This window comes from Pseudophryne corroboree, chromosome 2 (assembly GCF_028390025.1).
Source record: "Pseudophryne corroboree isolate aPseCor3 chromosome 2, aPseCor3.hap2, whole genome shotgun sequence".
NCBI classification, from domain to species: domain Eukaryota; kingdom Metazoa; phylum Chordata; class Amphibia; order Anura; family Myobatrachidae; genus Pseudophryne; species Pseudophryne corroboree.
In genome coordinates, this window is record NC_086445.1 from 968,712,740 (window position 1) to 968,735,251 (window position 22,512).

Below are 22,512 nucleotides of genomic sequence, written 5' to 3' on the forward strand. Positions count from 1 at the left end.
TGGGTACACACTCGAGCGACGGGGATTTGTTCCAACGTCAGAATGAATACCTGTCAGCCCTAGATCGTGTGTACACACTGTGGCAATGCTAATGAAGGTCGGAACAAACATGTTCCGTCCTTCATAGCACAATACAGGACGCTAGCGATGGACGCTTGGTTCTATGTGCAGTACATAGAACCAAGCGTCCATCGCTAGCGTCCGCCGGAGCGCGCAATTCCCCATACACACTGAGTGATGTAGGTAATATGTTGTTACATAACGGCGTATTGTGCCAGCATCGCTGTAGTGTGTACCCAACTTAAAAAGTAGCGGAAGCCTGATGTTGGTTAGCCTGAAAGGAATTGATCATAGAAATGCACATACAGTATGCATATCCAGGGCTGGATTAATAATGGGGCGGATGGAGCTGCAGCTCCAGGCCCCCAGTAAAAATAGGCCCACATGATCCACAGCAGTGTCGACAGAATTTTTTTTCCTGTCACCACTAGCAGCAGCCATCAAAAGAACGTCAGCCCATTCACCCTTGGCCATTCAAAGCTCCACGCCAGGGGGCCGAAAGGAAACTGCAAACATTTACCCCAGGCTGTACGACAGAAAGCCTGCCCACTAACTTTGCCTTTTCAAAGTCACACCCCCAGCTGACACCCATTTCCCCGGCACTGCCAAAGCTCTGCCCCTCTGGCTGCTCTAAGCCCTGTCACAGCCTCCCAAAGCTCCTCCACAGCCACTCAAAGCTCCGCCACAACCACCTGAAGACCTGCCTATTCATTTTGTCTGCTGAAAGACCTGTATCAGCTATTACTGCCCCAAAGCTCCGCCCACCAAAACCAGAGTTCATAGCCCTGCCCCCGGCTACCCAAAGCACCGCCCCTTTACCTTATAGCAAGTGAGAGGATACTGGCTAGGTGCTGAAATACTGCGAAGTGATAGAGCTGCTTGAAGAGCCACAGTGGGCTGTAGCAGGAGGGAAGTGAGGTGACATGAAGTTTACACGCATTACCAAAGAACCTATTCACAGGTCAGTGCATAGTGACGACTGCTCGGGGCAGCCAGGTCTTTGAGGCAAGGTGCATTGGGCAGCAGAAGTGGACAGCATGAGGGCACGATGGTGTGAACGTGTCATCATGGCCCCACCACCTGCTTTACAATGCAAATATTTCCAGCATTGTAAAGGGGGATGGGGCCATGATGATGTAATTCAGCTTGTTTTGTATCATTATATAATGACATTTTCTAATGGAGCAAGCTATCATGAACTTTCCATTTTGATTGGCTGCTGTAAGAAACACTTGATGATGTCACATCACTTCCGGGATAGAGCCTAGTGATGCGTTGTACACATGTGGAGTCTTCAGCACTGTAATACCACTTTCAGACAGCAAATGACGAGTCGCACCCGGGTTTTGTACACAAGTCCTTCTTCGGTGCGACTTGGTGAGACCCCTATCAGACCGGCACCCTGACCCGGCTTAGTGCTGGGTTGGTGACGTCACTTTGTGATGACGACCACTGTTCAACACTGCTCGCTACTCAAGTTGAAATACAGAGTCACTAAACCCAGATTATTTCAACTGGCTCCTTTTAGACTGCACCGCAGCCCAGGTTGCTGCACATTCACATGCAATAACCCGTGTTACTGCTGCCAGGCTGAAAGTGGTATTAGCTTGATTGATTCTTACCTCTGCAGGCCGTCCCACTGGTCCTTTATAAGACAGCTATAGTTCATTCTGGTGCATGAAGCCCTTGACAAAGGTGCATTGTGCCACCAAAACTAGTGTTGAGCCTGTGGTTAATGCAGTTACTGTATAGCTGTTTACTCTTTACTTTTACACAGTATAGATGGGTGGCAAATTGATTTTTCAAAATGAGTGTGTCCTAATAAATGGGGCCAATATGTTCTGGCTAGCTGTGTCAGTCCCCATCCAGTCACCGCTCCCAGCGACCTTCCAGCTTTGACATTATCCAACTGCTTCCACCACCCCATCAAGGGACCAGTGCTTCTGCAGAGAAGCAGCATTAACCGGCTTACAACAGTATAAAATCAACTTCAAGTAACAGAACGGATGGTGTAGTGGGGGGAATTACTGCCTCACAGCACTGAGGTCATGGGTTCGATTCCCACTTTGGCCCTGTGTGGAGTTTGTACATTCTCCCCATACTTGGGTTGGTTTCCTCCTACACCCCAAAAATATATGGGTAGGTTAAATGGCTTTCAACAATGGTCTAGTGCAGGCATTTTCAACCGGTGTGCCGCGGCACACTAGTGTGCCGAGACTGGTTGTAAGGTGTACAAAAAAAGGAGGAATGGTTCCCGTATAGTACCGGAGCCAAAAGAAAAAAGAAAGACTATATATCTTTTCTGGGGCACACTTGTAAATATGATGAAATGATGAGTTTCATTAAAATATAACTTTTATTGTCAACCTTAATAAAATATAGACTATAGGCAAAGGGAGGGGGGCGGGGAAACACTGATAGTTACAAATATTGATTGAAAGGCTATAGTCTAAATAACTAAGAAAATGACAGAAACAAATTGGCATAATGGTTCTGTGAGCAAAATTATATAGGTGTCTCCAAGTAATTACAGTGGTAGAAACCATGTATGTGAGTGTGAAGTTTTCTCCCTATAATTATAATAATTAAATAGGTATTGAAAGTATCACTGGAAGAAAAATGTCAATAAATAACAAATGACCAATTGGTGAGTTGTGCCTGGCTCAGCACCAATTTCTGAATGTATCTTACAGGGGAAAAAAAGGGGGAGAAAGAGTTTCTCGGTCCTGTGTCCTGTGTTAGGATAAAAATACCTGCAGTACCCGGTATTCCCTGGTGGTCTCCCAACCAGGTACTGACCTGGCCCACAGTGCTTGGCTTCCAAGATCAGACGAGGTTGGGCATACTCAGTATGGTCTGACCGCAGGTAGATATATCCCACACCTGATGACACCAGGAACTTTGTGTACTCGATTATGTGAGAGTTTCACAAAGTTTTCTTGTAGAGGCCCATAGTCAGGATGATGATATGATGAGCACTCATGAATCTTGGAAAAAAGTGGTGTCCAATGTACTCCAATATTCTCCCACACCTGAAGGATAGCGTGAAGTCCGCCAGATCAAATCAAGATTTCAAGGACGGAATATTTCAGTGCCACCTTTTTTAGTGAAGTGGCTGCAAGTCCTCTTTTTTGTAGAAACTGTCACGGATTCTTATGTCAAAAAATAATGATATAGGTCCCAAAATGATTTGATGGGGTCCCCCAGGTTGATGGAAGTACTGAGGCTTATTAAAGGTGTGGCCCTGCTGTATATGAAATGGGCAAAGACTGAAAGGTGATAGAAAGAAAGTGAGAGAAAGAAATGGAAGAACAAAGGGGATCAGGTACAGTAACCCACCACTTCTGCTGTTTTATCATCTGCCTCGGCATCGAATGAAAAAATGAGAGGGTGGTGTGGAACGACACTGATGCCGAAGAAAGTTAGAGGAACACTTCTGCTGTCCTGTTTTATAACTAAAAATGGTGCCCTGTTGCCAGATTGCATTGCAGAGTCACCAAGATTGTTTAACAGAATGAGAGGGTGTTCCAGAAATGGGTTTGCTTTGGAAGATATATAGTAGTTACTTCAAATAATTAATAAGTATGTTAGCAAAAATACTACAGTATTACATTCAGGTAGATCATGGGTGCAACCCATTTCAGATGCGTACTGTGTCCCAAAAAAGTCCCCTATGTGTGAGAAGAAGATGCATGAGAAATATATATATATGTAATATATAATATATATAATATAATATAAATGATGACCGGACCCTCCTGCTGCTTAGATGTTGTAATTTCCCTGGCTTGTCAACCTGATTGTCACTGAAAGCCTTGGATGCTTCTAATGGATGCTGGTTTGTTTTTATATTCTGCAGCAAACAAATAAATAATTGTCCGTGATACTTGGAAATACAGTCAGTTTCAGAAACAAAACCAGGGACCTACTGTTCCGTTGAAAAATACAGAAACCTTAATGGTAGCTGATCACAGCTTCAGGGAGTCCGTGAGGAAGGGTGAGCCAGGCGTGGAGACGCCGGTGTCCGCGGTCCGCCGACCGGAAGTTCGGAACACCGGACCGGAAGTGACGTACGTTTCGCTCTACGGAGCTTGTTCACTAGATGCCTGATCCCTAGCTCCCTGGTACTTCCCTTTATACGCATATTGGGTCCAATCAGTACACAATTAGACTGGTAATTGACTAGTTAAGTATCAATTAAGTCCCATAGTATGAAAAGAGAACATGTAAAAAGACGTATAGAAATATATATATGTAGAATAAGGTATTAGATGAAAAGTGAAATCTGTGCAGAGTATTAAGGTTTTTAGAAAAGATCAATTGACCTGAAATTATGAGATCATGTAATTAATTGTAAATAATAAAACACAATAGAATACCAGGCGTTGAACTGATTACTATTGGAACAGAAATAGAGATGACACGCAGCAGAATAAATTAAAATAGATGCATGCAAAACTGAAGCTGTATTATAATACGTGGTTTGGACTAGAGATCAGCCTCCCTTATTGTGGAAAAGGGGATTGACATGTATTATATTATTATTATTGTTGTGTTAAATTATAGATATGAAGGAGAAAAAGATTTTTTTATATAATAATAATAACCTATATAGCCAGAAAAATGGAATGTATTAATCCTTATAAAAGTGACATGATAGAATGTGTGAGAATATTGAATGAGTACTTTAAGTGAGTAAATATAATAGATGCAAAAAGATAGAGAAAATTATATGAAAAAATATAAAAAATTATAAATATATAGATAAAATGAAAAAAATATATATAAAAAATAATAATAAGAAAAAAAGAAAGAAAAAAGAGAGAAAAGAAGGAAAAAAGTAAAGAGGAGGAAAAAAGTGTGAAAACTTGTGAAAACATGTAATAGTGGGTATAGACATTTTTAATATGAAGATATTTAATTTAGTGTATAATAGAAGTGTGCCAATGTTGTTGTGACGGAAAGGAAAAGTTGGGGGGTTGGGGGAAGGGGATTCAACAACCTGGAGTGAAAGCAAGCAGGGATTGTGAATGTGAAAACGACAGAAGTGATGAGTGGGTGTGGATGTGAATATAGGTGGAAATAAAGGGGGACAAAGAAAGTGAGAAAAGGGGGGGGGGAGGGGAAGGAAAGAAAAGGAGAATTGGGAAAGGAAGGGAAGAATTGTGTTAGTTTCTGTGGGGAATTCTACAGGGGTCTGATATAGTGAGTGTAGGTATAAACATTAAGGGGGAATGGTCTTGATCTAATAACGTGGGCATGGGTATGGGGTTAAAAGGTGGGTGTGAAGAGCAAAGAACTAATGATGAGAGAAAAAGAAAAAGAGAAACAATATATATGTGAAGAAAGAAAGAAAGAAAGAAAGAAAGAAAGAAAGAAAGAAAGAAAGAGAAAAAAGAAAAGAGAAAGAAGAAAGAGAAGAAAGATAAGAAAAATAGGAAAAATACCCCTAGGAAAAAGGTGATGGGTGATGTGACTCACCGTAGTAGGGTGATGCCACTCTGAAGATTGCTTGTGGTGAGTAAATTATTACCTAGTTAGGTGGAAATTGATGCTGTACATGGGGTGTGAAACTCAAGATATGGTGAAATGAGTAAGAGAAATGAAGGACAGGGGATAATCCCTGTGGGTGATATAGAATGTATGTGTCTGTGTGTGGTAAAGTTTATAAGAAAACACTGTAGCTGATGTATTCATTAAGTCCTTTGGGGGCTAATGTATCCAATCTGAAAGTCCATTCACTTTCTTTTTTAAGGAGTGTGGACATGGTATCTCCTCCTCTGGTTCCCATTTTAATTTGTTCCAAACCGCAAATTTTTAACTCCTGTGGGGAACACGAGTGCTTCTGTAAGAAGTGTCTGGAGACCGTGGTTAATTGCTTCATTCTTTGATGGTCCCTGCTCGCATTCCTGATGTTACTCATGTGCTCTAAGGCCCTCTGTTTTAGCATGCGTGTAGTAATTCCTATGTATTTAAGATTACACGGACACGAGATGCAATACACAACATTAGTACTCTTGCAGTTAAAAAAATCTTTGATTTTTATGGCATCCCCATACTTATCCGTGATAGTCTGCAGATTTACTATGTGTTAGGCGCCGGGGTCCGCTTCATGGTTTGCGCGGCCCGGCGCCTAGCAACTAGAGACGCCGTGCACGTACAGCCGCCGGCTCCCTAGCAACGCTAGACGCTGGGCGCGCTGAGCCGCACGGACCCTAGCAACGGGGACGCCACTGGCGGACCGCGTTCCCCGTTGCTAGGCTTTAGGAAATTAGATATTCACCTGCTCTCTGGCCGTGCAGCAAGGCAGCTGCACGGCATTTATTCTAATAAGCCTTTAGCAGCTGATTGGAGGACTCCTTGTTAAATACACTCCCAGGGCTTCTCACAGACGCCGGTAATAGCTTCCTGCATGCTGCCTTTGTTTGCTGAGAGTCTGTTTCCAGTCCTGCTGTATCCGGTCATTCCAGTCCTCAGAATTCCGGTATTCGGGAGTTGTCATCTCATCCCAAGAGGTCGTTTGGTTCCCTGGAGTCCTGACTGATCACCGTTTTATATCCAGTGGTGTTCGCGAGTTGCGGCTCTGCCGTGTGTTGCGGCTTAGCCGCTTTACCTTTTATATTTTGTGTTTGGAGCATTTGCGGAGGGTTCCGCTTCCACAAGTCCTCTCTGGTACTCGGCGGTGCCGGGTAGGAGAATTGGACAAGTGGATATTTTGGTTGTCCTTTTCCCTGGCGGTTTCTCCGCACATATTATAGTTTTGAGTATGCTTAGCCCCTGGCCTGGTTGTTTAGTTTGAGGGCCACTTGTTATCACCCTGTCTCGGGTTTCCCTTTGTCTCTCATTAAGACCGGGGGGCATCGAAGTTGGGCAGACATAATCCGCCCTTCAAACGCGGCTGCCAAGGGCTCAAGAAACCATAGTCTCACAGGGGATTTCTGACTACACGGGTGAGACAACAGAGTTAGGGCGCCAGGGGCTATTTTCCTGTCCTGCTCCCTTCCCCAGCATTCCGTTCCAGTGCTCCGGTCCTTGCCATAAGATCTCCTCTGACCAGAGTGCTGGAATCATAACACTATGTGCTCGCAAATTTTGCAACTGCCGCATGGGTAACTTCCTATTAGGACCGGTTCTCGTGCAGGTCTTGATAAAAAATGACTTCTAACAAAATGGTCTCTTAGATTCGGAGAGCGTCTCCAACTGACATCTATTGTGTTATTCAGTTGTTGTGATAGGTCATCATCCGACAGCAAAATGGACCAATGTCGTTGTAAGATGGATTTAATTTCTTTCCACTCCTCACAAAAGTCGCCCACAAATCGAATTGTCTTCTTGTCCTTGGTGATCTTAGGTTCCTGAAAGATTAATGTCTCTCTCGGAGTCTGGGAGACCGTTTTTTTGGCTTTTTTAATAGATCTTGTACTGTAGCCTCGTTCTTTTAGTCTCTGTGACAATTCCTTGCTTCGTTGAGCAAAGGTTTCTTCGTTCGAACAGTTCCTTGTAGACGTAAGAATTCACCTTTGGGGATATTGGTGATTGTAGGAGGGAAATGTGAACTAGTCTGATGTAGTAAGGTGTTGGTGGAGGTGCTCTTGCGAAAAAAATTTCAGTTGAAAGCATATTCTCTTCATCTCTATAAATTCGGAGATCCAGGAAGGATATGCTGTTTGTGTCGCATTCAAAGGTAAACTTAAGATTTAGGTCATTGTTGTTCAAATGATTAATGAAGGTCCCAAGTTCCTCAGATGTTCCACTCCAGATCAGAAGGATATCGTCAATGTACCGGGTCCACAATATGACGTGTTTGATATATTCTTTCATCCTGTCCGTAAAGACGTACTCTATCTCCCACCACCCCAGGAAGAGGTTCGCATAGGTGGGGGCACATGCTGCCCCCATTGCTGTCCCCCTTACCTGGGTATAGTAGAGGTTGTTGAAGGTAAAATAATTGTGGTGTAAAACAAAATGTAGTAGTTGGAGCAGAAAGTGATGGAATTCTGTCATTTCTTCCATTTTAAGAAAGTATTCCACCGCCCTTATACCCAGACCGTGTTGGATACACGTGTAAAGAGCTTCTACATCTAAGCTTACTAAAAGATGTGTTTCCTCCAGTTGTATGGTATTGATTTTTCATAGGACATCTGTGGTATCTTTCGTATAAGAGGGAAGGCTCATTACATGATCTCTGAGATGTGTGTCCAAAAAGATGCAAGCTTTCTCCAGTAATCCTCCATTGCCCGATACTATCGGCCGCCCTGGAGGATTAACGAGGTTTTTGTGCACCTTCGGTAGGAGGTAGAATGTAGGGATTCTGGGGTTAGTAACGGATAGATATTCATACTCAGTTTTGGTGATTGTACTCGATTGAAATGCTTGGTCTATGATCCTCATATATTGTTGCGTGTAATTAGCAGTAGGATCAAAAATACTTTTTTTGTAACAAGATTGATCGTCTAGTTGTTTATTTGCTTCAATCAAATACATTTCTACTGGCCAAATCACTATATGCCCCCCTTTATCTGAGGGTTTAATCAGGGTTTCCTTCCATGCTTGAATCTCTCTTATGGCTTTCCTTTCCTTCCTGGAAAGATTCCCTAATGGTTTTGAGAATTTTCTTTTTCGATACAGTTTATCCAAGTCCCGAGAAACCAGGTTAGTGAATACTGTGACCTCCGGGCATGTGTTATCCTTGGGAAAGAAGGTGGATTTTTTCTTAAGTGTCGTCCTTTTTGATTGTGCAGGTACTGAAATATCTGCAAGTTCTTCGAGAGCTTCCAAAGCTTCTTGTTCCTGGGGTGACATCATAGCCATAGATGGTTGATCAAACTCAGAATCACCTATAAGTGGTTGTTTGGAAAAATATTTGGCAAGTAATAGTTTCCGACCAAAAAGTTGCAAGTTCACCTGCCATTGAAATCTATTGAATTTAGCTGTGGGTGAGAAGCTGAGGCCTTTCCCAAGGACTGTTTTTTGATCTTCCGTTATGACACTTTGAGATAAATTGATAATCTGCAAAAGAGTCGAATTGTGGTCTATTTCTGGTTCCTGCAGTTTGGGTATCTGTTGGGAGATGGAGACCCCCATTTTTCTCGACCTCTTCTTCTTACTCCGCCTTGTTTTTCTTTTCTTTTCGTGGTGAAATCCCGGGCACCCCGGGCTTGTTCTAAAAAAACGGATACCGTGCTTTTTTCACGTCTGGAGGTGGTGTTGTTTCTGGAGTCCCGCTCCGAGTTATCGTGTTCCTCTAAACTTGAGAGTTCTGTTTCTGAAGATGATGGAGTATGAGGTTGTCCTGATATGCGTCCTTTCCTGATGGGTCTAGTCCAATGAAAGACTCTGTTGTTAATGAAATCCCTTTTGTCCCTTGAGAACTTATTCTTTTTACGATCTATGATGGTCTGCTCATAGACCTGCAGGTCTTTCTTAATATTCTCGAATTTGTTCTGGAAACTGGAATTTTGTTCCCACTGTTCCAAATTCTTACCTAATTTCTCAATTTCTTTTGAGCAGTCGTCTAGGACAAAATTATTATGCTTAATCAGTATACAGATCAAGTCTTGTGAACATTTCAACAACGTTGTTTTCCATTCTTGTTTCAAATTTTCTGTGAATAATTCATAAGATGGGAAAAGTTTTGGTCTAAGACCTCTTGGTACTATTTTTTGTTTGTGATAATTTTCCAAACTTGTGAGATCCCAATTTACTCTGGTCTGGCGTTACAATAAGTATTTAAGTTTTTAATGAAACTCATCATTTCATCATATTTACAAGTGTGCCCCAGAAAAGATAAATAGTCTTTCTTTTTTCTTTTGGCTCCGGTACTATACGGGAACCATTCCTCCTTTTTTTGTATATCAGTTTACTGAACTATCTCTGGGAGCACCACCAACCTAGCGCCTAATATTAATTAATTTTTTGTTTGTATATTGGCCGGATGTTGGTTCACATATTAGAGCTTTTGCTCTAACAACTTCAATTCATAACATTTATTACCCTTATTGAGTGATCTTGTGCAGACTCTACCATATTCATTTTTCTGTGTACTGAGTATACTGAGTTTGTCTCAGTTTTCCTGAGTCTGGCACGGATCCACTGTGATTATCACTGAGATATATATATATATATATATTTATTTTTTTTCCCCTCCTTTTTTCTTATTTACTGTTGGCAATTCCCTTGTTGATTATGACTAGTTTCAGTCTCAAAAATGAACCAAGCACAAGACGTAGAACGGAAGATCTAGAAAATATCTTTCCCACGAATATAAGTTCTGACACTGTAGATCAGAACTGGGAAGAAGATTGTCTAAAACTTAAATACTTATTGCAACGCCAGAGCAGAGTAAATTGGGATCTCACAAGTTTGGAAAATTATCACAAACAAAAAATAGTACCAAGAGGTCTTAGACCAAAACTTTTCCCCTCTTATGAATTATTCACAGAAAATTTGAAACAAGAATGGGAAACAACGTTGTTGAAATGTTCACAAGACTTGATCTGTATACTGATTAAGCATAATAATTTTGTCCTAGACGACTGCTCAAAAGAAATTGAGAAATTAGGTAAGAATTTGGAACAGTGGGAACAAAATTCCAGTTTCCAGAACAAATTCGAGAATATTAAGAAAGACCTGCAGGTCTATGAGCAGACCATCATAGATCGTAAAAAGAATAAGTTCTCAAGGGACAAAAGGGATTTCATTAACAACAGAGTCTTTCATTGGACTAGACCCATCAGGAAAGGACGCATATCAGGACAACCTCATACTCCATCATCTTCAGAAACAGAATTCTCAAGTTTAGAGGAACACGATAACTCGGAGCGGGACTCCAGAAACAACACCACCTCCAGACGTGAAAAAAGCACGGTATCCGGTTTTTTAGAACAAGCCCGGGGTGCCCGGGATTTCTCCACGAAAAGAAAAGAAAAACAAGGCGGAGTAAGAAGAAGAGGTCGAGAAAAATGGGGGTCTCCATCTCCCAACAGATACCCAAACCGCAGGAACCAGAAATAGACCACAATTCGACTCTTTTGCAGATTATCAATTTATCTCAACGTGTCATAACGGAAGATCAAAAAACAGTCCTTGGGAAAGGCCTTAGCTTCTCACCCACAGCTAAATTCAATAGATTTCAATGGCAGGTGAACTTGCAACTTTTTGGTCGGAAACTATTACTTGCCAAATATTTTTCCAAACAACCACTTATAGGTGATTCTGAGTTTGATCAACCATCTATGGCTATGATGTCACCCCAGGAACAAGAAGCTTTGGAAGCTCTTGAAGAACTTGCAGATATTTCAGTACCTGCACAATCAAAAAGGACGACACCTAAGAAAAATCCACCTTCTTTCCCAAGGATAACACATGCCCGGAGGTCACAGTATTCACTAACCTGGTTTCTCGGGACTTGGATAAACTGTATCGAAAAAGAAAATTCTCAAAACCATTAGGGAATCTTTCCAGGAAGGAAAGGAAAGCCATAAGAGAGATTCAAGCATGGAAGGAAACCCTGATTAAACCCTCAGATAAAGGGGGGAATGTAGTGATTTGGCCAGTAGAAATGTATTTGATTGAAGCAAATAAACAACTAGACGATCAATCTTGTTACAAAAAAAGTATTTTTGATCCTACTGCTAATTACACGCAACAATATATGAGGATCATAGACCAAGCATTTCAATCGAGTACAATCACCAAAACTGAGTATGAATATCTATCCGTTACTAACCCCAGAATCCCTACATTCTACCTCCTACCGAAGGTGCACAAAAACCTCGTTAATCCTCCAGGGCGGCGATAGTATCGGGCAATGGAGGATTACTGGAGAAAGCTTGCATCTTTTTGGACACACATCTCAGAGATCATGTAATGAGCCTTCCCTCTTATACGAAAGATACCACAGATGTCCTACGAAAAATCAATACCATACAACTGGAGGAAACACATCTTTTAGTAAGCTTAGATGTAGAAGCTCTTTACACGTGTATCCAACACGGTCTGGGTATAAGGGCGGTGGAATACTTTCTTAAAATGGAAGAAATGACAGAATTCCATCACTTTCTGCTCCAACTACTACATTTTGTTTTATACCACAATTATTTTACCTTCAACAACCTCTACTATACCCAGGTAAGGGGGACAGCAATGGGGGCAGCATGTGCCCCCACCTATGCGAACCTCTTCCTGGGGTGGTGGGAGAGAGAGTACGTCTTTACGGACAGGATGGAAGAATATATCAAACACGTCATATTGTGGACCCGGTACATTGACGATATCCTTCTGATCTGGAGTGGAACATCTGAGGAACTTGGGACCTTCATTAATCATTTGAACAACAATGACCTAAATCTTAAGTTTACCTTTTAATGCGACACAAACAGCATATCCTTCCTGGATCTCCGAATTTATAGAGATGAAGAGAATATGCTTTCAACTGAAATTTTTCGCAAGAGCACCTCCACCAACACCTTACTACATCAGACTAGTTCACATTTCCCTCCTACAATCACCAATATCCCCAAAGGTGAATTCTTACGTCTAGGAAGGAACTGTTCGAACGAAGAAACCTTTGCTCAACGAAGCAAGGAATTGTCACAGAGACTAAAAGAACGAGGCTACAGTACAAGATCTATTAAAAAAGCCAAAAAAACGGTCTCCCAGACTCCGAGAGAGACATTAATCTTTCAGGAACCTAAGATCACCAAGGACATGAAGACAATTCGATTTGTGGGCGACTTTTGTGAGGAGTGGAAAGAAATTAAATCCATCTTACAACGACATTGGTCCATTTTGCTGTCGGATGATGACCTATCACAACAACTGAATAACACAATAGATGTCAGTTGGAGACGCTCTCCGAATCTGAGAGACCATTTTGTTAGAAGTCATTTTTTATCAAGACCTGCACGAGAACCGGTCCTAATAGGAAGTTACCCATGCGGCAGTTGCAAAATTTGCGAGCACATAGTAAATCTGCAGACTTTCACGGATAAGTATGGGGATGCCATAAAAATCAAAGATTTTTTTAACTGCAAGAGTACTAATGTTGTGTATTGCATCTCGTGTCCGTGTAATCTTAAATACGTAGGAATTACTACACGCATGCTAAAACAGAGGGCCTTAGAGCACATGAGTAACATCAGGAATGCGAGCAGGGACCATCAAAGAATGAAGCAATTAACCACGGTCTCCAGACACTTCTTACAAAAGCACTCGTGTTCCCCACAGGAGTTAAAAATTTGCGGTTTGGAACAAATTAAAATGGGAACCAGAGGAGGAGATACCATGTCCACACTCCTTAAAAAAGAAAGTGAATGGACTTTCAGATTGGATACATTAGCCCCCAAAGGACTTAATGAATACATCAGCTACAGTGTTTTCTAATAAACTTTACCACACACAGACACATACATTCTATATCACCCACAGGGATTATCCCCTGTCCTTCATTTCTCTTACTCATTTCACCATATCTTGAGTTTTACACCCCATGTACAGCATCAATTTCCACCTAACTAGGTAATAATTTACTCACCACAAGCAATCTTCAGAGTGGCATCACCCTACTACGGTGAGTCACATCACCCATCACCTTTTTCCTAGGGGTATTTTTCCTATTTTTCTTATCTTTCTCCTCTTTCTTCTTTCTCTTTTCTTTTTTCTCTTTCTTTCTTTCTTTCTTTCTTTCTTTCTTTCTTTCTTTCTTTCTTTCTTTCTTTCTTTCTTTCTTTCTTTCTTCACATATATATTTTTTCTCTTTTTCTTTTTCTTTTTCTCTCATCATTAGTTCTTTGCTCTTCACACCCACCTTTTAACCCCATACCCATGCCCACGTTATTAGATCAAGACCATTCCCCCTTAATGTTTATACCTACACTCACTATATCAGACCCCTGTAGAATTCCCCACAGAAACTAACACAATTCTTCCCTTCCTTTCCCAATTCTCCTTTTCTTTCCTTCCCCTCCCCCCCCCCTTTTCTCACTTTCTTTGTCCCCCTTTATTTCCACCTATATTCACATCCACACCCACTCATCACTTCTGTCGTTTTCACATTCACAATCCCTGCTTGCTTTCACTCCAGGTTGTTGAATCCCCTTCCCCCCAACCCCCCAACTTTTCCTTTCCGTCACAACAACATTGGCACACTTCTATTATACACTAAATTAAATATCTTCATATTAAAAATGTCTATACCCACTATTACATGTTTTCACAAGTTTTCACACTTTTTTCCTCCTCTTTACTTTTTTCCTTCTTTTCTCTCTTTTTTCTTTCTTTTTTTCTTATTATTATTTTTTATATATTTTTTTTTCATTTTATCTATATATTTATAATTTTTTATATTTTTTCATATAATTTTCTCTATCTTTTTGCATCTATTATATTTACTCACTTAAAGTACTCATTCAATATTCTCACACATTCTATCATGTCACTTTTATAAGGATTAATACATTCCATTTTTCTGGCTATATAGGTTATTATTATTATATAAAAAAATCTTTTTCTCCTTCATATCTATAATTTAACACAACAATAATAATAATATAATACATGTCAATCCCCTTTTCCACAATAAGGGAGGCTGATCTCTAGTCCAAACCACGTATTATAATACAGCTTCAGTTTTGCATGCATCTATTTTAATTTATTCTGCTGCGTGTCATCTCTATTTCTGTTCCAATAGTAATCAGTTCAACGCCTTGTATTCTATTGTGTTTTATTATTTACAATTAATTACATGATCTCATAATTTCAGGTCAATTGATCTTTTCTAAAAACCTTAATACTCTGCACAGATTTCACTTTTCATCTAATACCTTATTCTACATATATATATTTCTATACGTCTTTTTACATGTTCTTTTCATACTATGGGACTTAATTGATACTTAACTAGTCAATTACCAGTCTAATTGTGTACTGATTGGACCCAATATGCGTATAAAGGGAAGTACCAGGGAGCTAGGGATCAGGCATCTAGTGAACAAGCTCCGTAGTAGGGATGGACATCGATGGTCGATGTTTCCGAACCATCGATGTTTTCATTTCGATGGTAGTGTTTTTAGCATTTAATGGTGCCCTCCCGATGTTTTTCACCATCGAATGATAGTCATTCGATGTTCTTCCGATGGTGGCTTGTTTTTTTCTAATTCCAAATAGCTATGCCTCCTCTTGCTGCTGTGTCTATCAGGGAAACTTCCTAAGTCCATTGGAGGCTGTCTGTTTCAGACATGAGCCTGCTCAGCCAGACCCCTCACCCCCTCCCCTCTCTAGGCTGCTGCTAGGCAACAGGGCCCACTGCAAGCTCTGATTGGCTCTCACTGACTCAGAGAGCCAATCAGATCCCAGACCTTACCCTGCAGCAGCAGAAGCCACAGACACTCGGAGCTCAGGAGGATTCAGAGGAGACAGAGTGACCTCACTGATATTTATATCACTCCAGCTATACACCACCATTGATCAGATTCAGGGGGAATAATTTAGGATGGCTATGGACAAAGTCCTTGCTTGAGTATGTTTTGGACTGTGGGAAAAACCAAGAGAAAACACAAAACCATGGAAAGAACATACAAACTCCACACCATAATCATCGGAATTGGTCCCATGTGAGACAGCAAAGCAAACCGTGCACTGAGCAAGTTGCCATCCACATTATTGTAAGAAATTCCCAGCCGGTACGCCGTACCACCGGGTCGTCCACAATACTGCATTCCGCTGGCTTCGTTCTGTGTGAGGGGAGGAGAGCGCAGCGCAGTGCCTCTACTGCCCCTCAATTCTCTTGGATGCCCAGTCTCACTCTCCAACGGCGGCGGCGCGGTCAATCTGAATAAGGTACCGGTTTACTAGCCAATCAGAGCTTATGGACCGGCAGCCGCGGCTCCTGATTGGCTGCCGGTCCGCGAGCTCTGATTGGCTAACGAACCGGCGCATCATTTCAGATAGACCCCGCCGCCATTGGAGAGTGAGACCGGGCATCAAAGAGAATTGAGGGGCAAGAGAGACACTATGCTACGCTCTCCTCCCCTCACATAGAAGAAACAGCCAGCGGTAAGGGGTGGGGGGCAATGAGCACACAGTGGGACAATGTATATCTGCCACAGGGGGGCATTGTATATCTGACACAGTGGGGGCATTGTATATCTGACACAGTGGGGGCATTGTATATCTGACACAGTGGGGGCAATGTATATCTGGCACTGTGGGGGCATTGCATATCTGGCACTGTGGGGGCATTGTATATCTGGCACTGTGGGGGCATTGTATATCTGGCACTGCGGGGGCATTGTATATCTGGCACTGTGGGGGCAATGTATATCTGGCACTGTGGGGGCAATGTATATCTGGCACTGTGGGGGCATTGTATATCTGGCACTGTGGGGGCAATGTATATCTGGCACTGTGGGGGCATTGCATATCTGGCACAGTGGGGGCATTGTATATCTGGCACAGTGGGGGCATTGTATATCTGGCACAGTGGGGGCATTGTATATCTGGCACAGTGGGGGCATTGTATATCTGGCACAGTGGGGGCAATGTATCTCTGGCACTGTGGGGGCAATGTATCTCTGGCACTGTGGGGGCATTGTATATCTGGCACAGTGGGGGCATTGTATATCTGGCACAGTGGGGGCATTTCATATCTGGCACAGTGGGGGCATTGTATATCTGGCACAGTGGGGGCATTGTATCTCTGGCACTGTGGGGGCATTGTATATCTGGCACAGTGGGGGCAATGTATCTCTGGCACTGTGGGGGCATTGTATATCTGGCACAGTGGGGGCATTGTATATTTGGCACTGATGGGGTAATGTTACTTCATCATTGGGCATTGTGTGTGTATATTATATATGTATATTATACACACAATGTCCAGTGATAAAGTAATATGTTGCTCAGAGTCTGGCCCTGCCCCCGATCCCAATTCCCACATTGCAAACGAAAATACAGGCTTTTGCGCATGAACTAGTCATATAAATAGTTTTCACCATCGAATACTTTTGATGTGATGGTTAGTAACCATTGCATCGAAAGTTTCAATGGTAGAACATTGCCATCATATGATGGTTTGCTTTCGATGTCCATCCCTACTCCGTAGAGCGAAACGTACGTCACTTCCGGTCCGGTGTTCCGAACTTCCGGTCGGCGGACCGCGGACACCGGCGTCTCCACGCCTGGCTCACCCTTCCTCACGGACTCCCTGAAACTGTGATCAGCTACCATTAAGGTTTCTGTATTTTTCAACGGAACAGTAGGTCCCTGGTTTTGTTTCTGAAACTGACTGTATTTACAAGTATCACGGACAATTATTTATTTGTTTGCTGCAGAATATAAAAACAAACCAGCATCCATTAGAAGCATCCAAGGCTTTCAGTGACAATCAGGTTGACAAGCCAGGGAAATTACAACATCTAAGCAGCAGGAGGGTCCGGTCATCATTTATATTATATTATATATATTATATATTACATATATATATATTTCTCATGCATCTTCTTCTCACACATAGGGGACTTTTTGGGGACACAGTACGCATCTGAAATGGGTTGCACCCATGATCTACCTAAATGTAATACTGTAGTATTTTTGCTAACACACTTATTAATTATTTGAAGTAACTACTATATATCTTCCAAAGCAAACCCATTTCTGGAACACCCTCTCATTCTGTTAAACAATCTTGGTGACTCTGCAATGCAATCTGGCAACAGGGCACAATTTTTAGTTATAAAACAGGACAGCAGAAGTGTTCCTCTAACTTTCTTCGGCATCAGTGTCGTTCCACACCACCCTCTCATTTTTTCATTCGATGCCGAGGCAGATGATAAAACAGCAGAAGTGGTGGGTTACTGTACCTGATCCCCTTTGTTCTTCCATTTCTTTCTCTCACTTTCTTTCTATCACCTTTCAGTCTTTGCCCATTTCATATACAGCAGGGCCACACCTTTAATAAGCCTCAGTACTTCCATCAACCTGGGGGACCCCATCAAATCATTTTGGGACCTATATCATTATTTTTTGACATAAGAATCCGTGACAGTTTCTACAAAAAAGAGGACTTGCAGCCACCTCACTAAAAAAGGTGGCACTGAAATATTCCGTCCTTGAAATCTTGATTTGATCTGGCGGACTTCACGCTATCCTTCAGGTGTGGGAGAATATTGGAGTACATTGGACACCACTTTTTTCCAAGATTCATGAGTGCTCATCATATCATCATCCTGACTATGGGCCTCTACAAGAAAACTTTGTGAAACTCTCACATAATCGAGTACACAAAGTTCCTGGTGTCATCAGGTGTGGGATATATCTACCTGCGGTCAGACCATACTGAGTATGCCCAACCTCGTCTGATCTTGGAAGCCAAGCACTGTGGGCCAGGTCAGTACCTGGTTGGGAGACCACCAGGGAATACCGGGTACTGCAGGTATTTTTATCCTAACACAGGACACAGGACCGAGAAACTCTTTCTCCCCCTTTTTTTCCCCTGTAAGATACATTCAGAAATTGGTGCTGAGCCAGGCACAACTCACCAATTGGTCATTTGTTATTTATTGACATTTTTCTTCCAGTGATACTTTCAATACCTATTTAATTATTATAATTATAGGGAGAAAACTTCACACTCACATACATGGTTTCTACCACTGTAATTACTTGGAGACACCCATATAATTTTGCTCACAGAACCATTATGCCAATTTGTTTCTGTCATTTTCTTAGTTATTTAGACTATAGCCTTTCAATCAATATTTGTAACTATCAGTGTTCCCCCCCCCCTCCCTTTGCCTATAGTCTATATTTTATTAAGGTTGACAATAAAAGTTATATTTTAATGAAACTCATCATTTCATCATATTTACAGGTGTGCCCCAGAAAAGATATATAGTCTTTCTTTTTTCTTTTGGCTCCGGTACTATACGGGAACCATTCCTCCTTTTTTTGTATATCAGTTTACTGAACTATCTCTGGGAGCACCACCAACCTAGCGCCTAATATTAATTAATTTTTTGTTTGTATATTGGCCGGATGTTGGTTCACATATTAGAGCTTTTGCTCTAACAACTTCAATTCATAACATTTATTACCCTTATTGAGTGATCTTGTGCAGACTCTACCATATTCCTTTTTCTGGTTGTAAGGTGTGCCGCGGAGCTAGAACCGCTGCCGTACCTTCAAAACAAACTGTGAGCCCAGGTAGCAGCAGCACTGGGATCCTCTGGGAGGCACAGACTCAAGCGCACATGGGCCGTGACCTATGCCATGGAGATGCAGCAGTGACATCATAGGTCACGCCCGCCGCATCATCGGTCATTCCACAAGCCAGGCAGCCCGCCCGCATCCACACCTACCCTCCCTCCTGCCCGCCACGCTCCCGCATCCACACCTGCCCTGCCTCCTGCCCGCCACCCTCCCGCATCCGCACCTGCCGCCCGCATGCAGGCACCCACAGCTGTCCGCCTGCTGCTCAGTGCTCACAGCACTGTATGCAACCCCCGCCATTGAGGGACAGACAAGGAGGAGGACAGATGACGGTAGGGGCTAATATTTGTGGGGAATAAAGTATGGGGGGACCAATGTAACTTATGTGGGGGGCACTGTAACTTATTTGGGGAGGAATATATTGTATGTAGGGAGCAATGTAATTTATGTGGGGAGCAAAATGGTTTATGTCGGGTGCAATGTGATTGTTTTTTCTATGGGGAATAATGTAATCGTTTTTTTCTGTGGAGGCCAATGTGTGTGTGTGTGTGGGGGGGGGGGGGGGGGGGAGGGCTTTTTGCTTTACTGTGGGGGGCCAACGTCTTTGTTTTTTTCCCCGTGGGGGACTGATGGTGTGCCTTGGCAATTTAAAAATATTGTTCGGTGTGCCACGAGTTAAAAAAGGTTGAAAATCACTGGTCTAGTGTGTGTGTGTACATGGGAAGACTAGACGGGCCAAGTGGTTCTTATTTGCCATCTAATTCTCTATTACTATGACCAGGGTGACGGCTCAATCCAGTTGTGGTCTAAAAGTGTGATGAGTGTGGTACCCTCTAGGGTACATACTTGGGAAAGCTTTAAGCTTGTATCCCACACCAAGCCCTCCTTACCCACACGCAGATACGCACCACTGCAAGTGGCTGAGATGTGTGCCAAATGCTGGCATTCTGGCTGATGCCCTGCAGATCTGTTGTGATAACCAATTCCAGAACATCTGAGTGTGGGGCTCTAACTTGGACTGATAAAGCAAATCTGCTGATAACGTGGCTTCTGCTTTTCAATGTGACTTACTGTAATGTGTATCGCTAGCACTACAATGTGGCATACTGTATATCGGCAGCACTATGATATGGCATAGTGTGTATCGGGGTACTACATTGTGACATGGGGGGGTCATTTAGATGTGGATGGAGGCACGCTATCATGTGCAAAGTACCGATTATCTGTAATCTGCACATGCCCAGGACCCGTTACGCACATATGCAAACGGGTCTTGCGATGAAGGTAGGATCTCAGTGTTTAGGGGGTGGACAGAGGCCAGGGATCTCCATCGATGGACAGAAATTTCCTGGTCTCTGTGACACATGGCTTGCGCAGCACCTAGGATGCAGCTTGGATCACTTCTGCAGCAGGAGACGACTTGCTATCACTGCTGCTTCCAAGGTCGCTAGTGACGGCAGGCACGCACATTTCGGGCATACACACTGCCCGATATGCGCTGAATTGAGCAAAATGTCGGTCAGATCTGCTGGATCAGATGACATAGCGCTCAGTGTGTACCCAGCTTAACTGTCCCCTTGTACTTTAAGAAAAAAAATATTTAGTGCTCAACAATACAAGTGGTGCATACTACATTTAGGCAGAGTGGGGAAAGAGATTGAAGTGGTGGATGGTAGGCGTTACGATGCCCTCCATGATGCTACCCACACCCAATGGTACAGACCACTACCCCACATCAGAAGTCACTCCCCCACAGTGCTAGTCACCCCAGGGAAGAGATGAAGGTCCCAAATGCCCAGATCACTCATCTCCCCCCACCCTCCACATCCACCACTTTGATGTTGACTGGTATCATAGCAAGCTTGCACATAGGGAAGTCGACATCCAGCGGGAGCAACAGATATCCAAATTACATCCCGAATTACACAAATGGGAGTGGATCTTGCAGGGAAAAGTGTTTTTTAGGCTTATCCATGCCACCTGCGGTGGTGCCATGCTCTTCAGCCCGGGACCTGCTTTTGCTTTTTAAAAGCTAAGCCCACCGCAGCTTCTTCAAATGGTGAGAGACCCATTACATGGACATAAACTCCATATCTACACAGTGTCACCTTATGCACTTGTATGTATGTTTTTAAAGAAAAAGGTTTTATATGCACTTTATACTAATAAATTTTAATTGTAAAATGCATGTCCTCAATTTATAAATAGAGTTTAATTTGGGAAAACATTTTTTATGGGAATAAACGCAGTTACATATACAAAAACTACTGGCCTTTCTATAATATAAGGCAGTCCTGTCCACTCCCCACCCACCCAAAATAATAAATCCTATTGTGTATAAAAAAAAGGGTGTGCGGGGGGGCTAGGGGGGCATCGGGGGAAAGGGGGGGGGGGTTTGGGGCAAACCAGTATCTTGCCTAGGGCCCCATCTGTATGCTCTACAACATCTGTATGCAGATGCTGCAGAGCTAAAAGCAATGGCATGCCCTGACATCCAAGACTTCCTGCTACCTGTAGTGCATCATTACAAAACCACTGTGAAAAGAGATCATAAAGAGATCAAAGAGATCATAAAGCAGCAGTCCAAATGCTGTGCTATAGGTCACATTATTCACATTATACATATAAGAGAAGTCCAACCTTCGTAATACTTAGCAGAATAGGTTGCATTAGTCCTAATAAACACTAATAATATCAGGACTATCTAATTACACTCAATAACATCACAATTCACCGTGTAAGCCAACACATGTATTTACTGCACTATAACACGACACTGAATTTAAATATTACAGGCAATGATAGCAATGTGCTGCTTAGAGGCACTTGTCCAGCACTGTACTAAAGTTAATAGCGACATTAGTCTGGCATTTTACCAGTGGACATTATCACAATTCATCACTGGTGAGTTTTTATGGCATTAGTGTTAATAATTATGAGACGTATAGTAGCGATAGGGAGGATCATTAAAGTTAATGCTCTGCCAAAGGGTAGAGAGAAAGAACCACTACTTGTTTCTAAAGGGGGTGGATTGAGATTTGGGCTAATTCAAATATCATGACAAATGTTGAAAATTTACCGCACAACACTTGGGGGTGAATCTGCAATTGTCTAGCACTTGCAAATTCTTTTTTTAAAGTCTTAATATGTTTATTTCATAAATTCTATTATTACATTCGTTGGTCATAGTATTTTGTGTAAAGTGTTATTATTGCGTGATCATTTTGAAACTACATCTGTAGCAGA

The 22,512-nt window shown here is 42.4% G+C and overlaps 1 protein-coding gene and 2 pseudogenes across 2 annotated transcripts in view; 2 read left to right on the forward strand and 1 right to left on the reverse strand.

Annotated features, from left to right (window-relative positions):
* Positions 1–22,512, forward strand: part of CHODL (chondrolectin) — a 208,523-nt gene that overhangs the window by 119,215 nt on the left and 66,796 nt on the right. The gene's annotated exons all lie outside the window — the stretch shown is intronic.
* Positions 2,811–2,928, reverse strand: LOC135051942 (5S ribosomal RNA; annotated as a pseudogene).
* Positions 18,376–18,493, forward strand: LOC135051943 (5S ribosomal RNA; annotated as a pseudogene).